We start from the raw sequence: 6,000 nt of genomic DNA, 5'->3' as shown, positions 1-6,000 counted from the left end.
TATGAATTGGCTATTTGTTTTTCTTTCTGTAAAGGGTTAAATAGTAAATATGTTTGGCTCTGCACTCCACATAGTCTTTGTTGCAACTACTCAACTCAGCCAGCAAGGAAACAGTATAGCCAGTATATAAATGAGTAGATAAGGTTGTGTTTCATTAAGATTTCATTTATAAAAATAAGCAGCCAATGGGTTTGGCCCAAGGTCATAATTTGCTAATCTCTACTTTAGCCTATCATTGGATTTTGAAGACTTAACAGGAAGTTTTCACCAAGAAAAACACAAAAGTCCTCTAGCTGTCTTTGGAATTAGAAAAGGGAGGGTTACTCCTTATGTGTAAAACACAATTTTGTGATAAAAAACAGTTTACAAGTTCCTTTTGGAGAATGCAATGGATTAAACTGCTCATACAGTAGCCAAATGGAAATTTACAGAGACAAAAAGTTGTACATTTTAAATGAATGTCACAGACAAATGTTACAGAGAAAGATAAAAGATTATTTCATATTGAGTGGTCAGAGAAAACTTCATGGAGGAGATGAAGCTTTAACAATCCTTTAAATCACAAACAGCATTTTTGTAAATGTAGAAAGGGGGAAAGTATTTTAAATGTGAAAAAAAAAAAGAGAAAAGATGTGAAGGTTAGAATCTAGGGAATCAAATACCATTGCTTCAAGGACATTAAAAAAATGGACATTGAATGTAGCCAGTGTTTATGAGGAAATAGTCTTCTAAACTACAGTTATACATGAAATAGAATCTGTTAAACTTTTATCTTCAGGCTAAGTAGAAATACAAGGAGAATGATTCCTCCTCCTTGATAATCTATTTCACAGACACTGTAATTTACAGAAGCAGAAGAAACAAATACAAAGTCAAACTTCCATGTAATAAATCCACCTGGACTATGTTGGCTATGAAAGTTATCACTTTTCTGTAGAGCATGAGATTTGTAGCCTCAATCCCCTAGGACATCCTGCAAAACAGAGACAAGTCAGCACATCCCTTGAGGAATTGCAATGATAATGAAGTAGAAAAATGTAATACACTTTGCCTCCTGGATGCCTAGCTAGATTACAAAATAAAAATCTGGGAGTTGAATTAGCTCCATTATCTGCATTTTCAAGCTGTTCACAAAGAGTGGGTTGAATGATATATATTTGCACATTTAGTGCAATAGCATTGAAAAAAGGAATGATACTTAGCTATTTGAATAAGTAGTGAATATGTTCTCTCAAAACATAATTTCCAACTAGAAAACAAAAATATTAAGAATAGCTTCTTTGGACAAGAAATAACAAAGTAAGTGCCAAAATGATCTCTGTTCTACAAATACTCATATTCTATTACATTATCTGTAAGTCTTCACTAGCAAGTCTTATTTGCTTTTCCCATTCATTTTACCTCTATGAATGCTTAAGTAGAAAATGGATCTCAAAAGTAAAGAACCTGTGTGGCCTTATCAGGAGTTTCATGGATATTGGACTTCTCTCTAAGGGCTAAACTTTTAAATATGTAATTGTTCCTTAGCCCAAATTAATCTATGTAAATCAAACTGCAGCTGAATCTTCCACTTTTCTTACTCTCTCAGAAAGAAGAGAACTAAAAAAAGGAGCACTTCATATTTCTACAAAATAACCCCTTTACCACAGTTTACTTTTCAGCTACAAAAGTAAATTTCAGTATCTAGTATTACATGTAACCTTTCTTGATGGTCACCTTTCATTAAGCATATACCTGCAAAGAGTAATTTTTGTATATTACATTTTCTTCTTATAAAAATTACAATTAAATATTATTTACACTTATTATGTCAGATATTTGGTTATTGTTTTATTGCGTTAACTTTTTGATTGACATAACAAGCTTATGAACCAGATATTATAATGTGAACTTTATTAAACTGAAGCACAGAGAGTTTCACCAATTCAAATCTAATCCATTCTGACTCAACAGTCTATGTTCTTAAACACTAAGTTATTGCCTGTTTCAGTTCAGTTCAGTTTAGTTGCTCATTACCTGTTTAATTGTATATAAAGAAGATGTTTGCTAGAAACACAGCAAATGTTAATTAAATTCAACATTTAAATAGAACTAAAATTTACAATGGAGACTCAGTTCCTTGTAAGAACTAATTTTTTTTTTTTAAAGTTTAGCAAAAGACTTCATCTGCTTCTCTAAAGAAAGCTAGTGTTCACCTAATAAATATTTACAAATTGCCAGCTATATTTACATCGTCCTGTATTAGGGAGCTTTGAATAACATGATTGAGGAAGGAAAGAGACCTGAAGAGCTTAAGAGATCCTATGAATAATCTCAAAGAGGGGCAGGATCTCCCTGAAACTGCATACATGATTTTGAGTGTGTGTATACATATAGCTTAGTATTATTGCTTAGGAAATTTTTATATATATATATATATATATATATATATATATATATGTGTGTGTGTGTGTGTGTGTGTGTGCTTTTCTAAATTGGGAGTTCATGGCCTTCATCCCATTTACAAAGTATCAGTGACAGTCCTCAATTTAATTACCACTGTCTTCGAAATAATGAAACAAGGGAGTCCACTTTTGACTAGGCCAGTTAGGACTTCCAACCTAAGTGAGAAGATCCCACACATACCCCAGAGAACTTATTTTAATCACCATTCACAGAAGGTGGAAGATTCAAGTTCTGCTGCAGCACCAGAACTCTCACTGTATATATGAGGATTCTAGAACTTGAGTACAGTCACTTGTCTAACTTATTCTACGTTGGTTGTTGTTTAGTCACTAAGTCATGTCTGACTCTTTGTGACCCCATGGACTGTATCCCTCCTGGCTTCCCTGTCCATGGAATTTTCTAAGCAATAATACTAGAGTGGGTTGGCACTTCCTTTCCCAGAAGATCTTCCTGACCCAGGGATCGAACCCACGTCTCCTGCATTGGCAGGCAGCTTCTTTGCCACTGAGCCACCTTGGAGACACGACTAATTCAGCAACTACATTACCAGGAATGATGGAGTGACAGAAAAACCAGTAGAATAAACAAAGTAAGCGCTGATGACAGTGACATCCCTAGTCTTGTGACAAAGATCGTTTCATGGCTAAAAATAAATCCTAATGTATGCTTAATGTTAATAAAAACTTGGAATTTTAATGTCTTTATATTTTAACTCATTAAATGAATCCCCCAATCATCCCTAAGTTAGCTCAGTTCAGTTCAGTTGCTCAGTCATGTCTGACTCTGTGAACCCATGGACTGCAGCACGTCAGGCTTCCTTATACATCACCAGCTCCCAGAGCTTGCTCAAATTCATGTCCATTGAGTCAGTGATGCCATTCAACCATCTCACCCTCTCTTGTCCTCTTCTCCTCCTGCCTTCAATCTTTCCTAGCATATACACTAGATACCGCAGTTTTAAGACACGACAAAGTTGCTGTCTTTGACATTTTCTTTTTTAAGATATAAATTATTCCATCATTTGTCATCTTTGTCATGTTTATTTAGTGTAGGAGTCATAGCATGGGTAAAAAAGTTTTCAGAAAAAAAACTGCTGAAGTTTCAGTCTACATACTTAAGGCATGAAAGAGGAGCAACTCGACAATGCTATTTGAAAGCCAGGCTACCTAGATTTCACTTTCAGGTCTATATCTGTCCATCCAGTCAAGCTTTCCTCTTTGCAATTTTTTTTTTTTTTTTTACCTAAAGGTAAGGTGGAGCTGGTAGTAAAGAATCCATCTGCCAATGCAGGAAACGAAAGACACTCGGGTTCTGTCCTTGGGTTGGGAAAATTCCCTGGAGAAGGAAATGGCAACCTACTCTAGAATTCTTGTCTGGACAGAGAAGCCTGGCAGGATACAGTCCAAGGGGCTGCAAAGAGTTGAACATGACTGAGTGACTGAACATCCAACGTATTCTAGAAGCAGTGGTAGTGTGAAGCTTAGTCTAAAAGTAGGCAAATATCTTTGAGGCAATTTTTTTCCTTCCATAGCTTGGGATGTCTCATTAGCAGAATTAAATCCCCAGTTTAATAGAGCTATTTGGCATTATTGAAATATATAGAACATTTCAAATGACAGATGTTTGTGAGTACTTAATTTAGTAGGTTGTTAATTCTAATTCTACTTAGCACATGATACCTCAGTAAACGAAGCCTTTTGAAGAGAAATAACAATATCAAGTATTGCTTTTCCTTGTAAGGAAAATTATTCGCATTTATGTTAAACACTAATTTATAGCTATATGAAAATTAAAAATGTATACAAATCAATCACTCATTAAAAGGCTTCAGTATCTCTTTAGTAAGAAAATGACCAAGTCATTATAATGAGATATAAGGCCCTAGAACCCATGCTTTGGGGGGTAGTGTTCCAGCTGTCCTCTGGGCACATCATTACACAACAGGTAATCTGTATGGTCAGGGAAATACATTGTATATAAATGACTGTGAAGTGCTTTTTTCTTTTGAGACATGTGCTGGAAGTCATTGAGTCATGGTATCTGAAAGCATGGGCAACAGGCCTTTTACGGTACAGGGTGGACCTAGGTTTGAGAAAAGAAGAAAGGTAAACCACAAGGAAAACCTCTCTTCTTACTAGATCATTTCAGTGAAGAAATTCAACAAGTCTGAGACTGCTAAATTAGCCACTGGGTTGTCAGACCACTGTGAAAATATGTATGCTATGTACTTAACAGCTTAATTCATAACTTATGAAATTTAGACATATGGTATATGAGCAATCATGGTTCTCTTTGTGTATGATTTGAAGACACCCCGATCTCTTTTCAATGCTGCCACCTTCATTGCAATATGAATTGGAAGTATCATTTATTATACATAGCATTTGGTTTCATATCTTTCTACTTGGACATTTACTTGTGTATATAGTTTCCTTCCTCTATTCTGTGTCCCAAACTCCGCTCTAATTTGTCTAATAAAAAAATTCATCTCTTAAGAGACAGATAAAACGTCATCTCTCTGGTAAGTCCTTTACTAGTGTCTCTGCTCTGCTCTTGCTATTCCAGTTGATCCTTGAGAAATTCTTTCTCATTGATCCCACTTATATCTTCACCTATAAAGCTCTATAGGCATCCTTGGCTCAGACAGTAAAAGAATCTGCCTGCAATGCAGAAGATCTAGGTTCAATCCCTGGGTTGGAAAGATCCCCTGGTGAAGGAAATGGCTACTCACTCCAGTATTCTTGCCTGGAGAAGTCCATGGACAGAGAGGCCGGGCAGGCTGCAATCTATTGGGTCGCAAAGTGTTGGACATGACTGAACGACTAACACACACACACACACACACACACACACACACACACACACACACACACATAGGCTCTATTCCTGTTGCTAGTTGTTAAAGACAGCTATTCCTCTGAGATCTCTGTTAGAACACCCCAATCTAGCTCTTGTTCTACATTCTTAGCTCTACAAGTGTTTCTACTTTATGTACCAAACGCAATTCACAGGCATCAGGAATTGTTAGGACACAGAGAATTAAAAACCAGCAACCAGTTCAGAGAATAGTGAAGAGTCAAGGGGAGGATTATTATTAAAGTCTGTGAACTGAGCCCAATCCCTGATATTCACTTGCTATATATATTTAGTTCATTTACATCTATGCAATGAAATCACTGTATATTCTTCTGTAATCATATATTTCTATAATCTTTATAATAATCCTGGTGATAAATCACAAGGCAAAACCATAAAATGAGGGTTGAGGTGGGAATATATAATACAAATGCAATAGAGTAATATTTATTTCATGGCTACTAAATAATGTCTTTGGGACTGGAATGAAAACTGACCTTTTCCAGTCCTGTGGCCACTGCTGAGTTTCCAAATTTGCTGGCATATTGAGTGAAGCACTTTCACAGCATCATCTTTCAGGATTTGAAATAGCTAAACTGGAATTCTATCACCTCCACTAGCTTTGTTCATAGTGATGCTTCCTATGGTCCACTTGACTTTACATTCCAGGATGTCTGGCTCTAGGTGACTGATCACGCC

The sequence above is a fragment of the Budorcas taxicolor genome, chromosome 25 (assembly GCF_023091745.1).
Source record: "Budorcas taxicolor isolate Tak-1 chromosome 25, Takin1.1, whole genome shotgun sequence".
NCBI lineage: Eukaryota > Metazoa > Chordata > Mammalia > Artiodactyla > Bovidae > Budorcas > Budorcas taxicolor.
The sequence above is the reverse complement of the archived record's forward strand: the minus strand, read 5'-3'. Positions refer to the sequence as shown.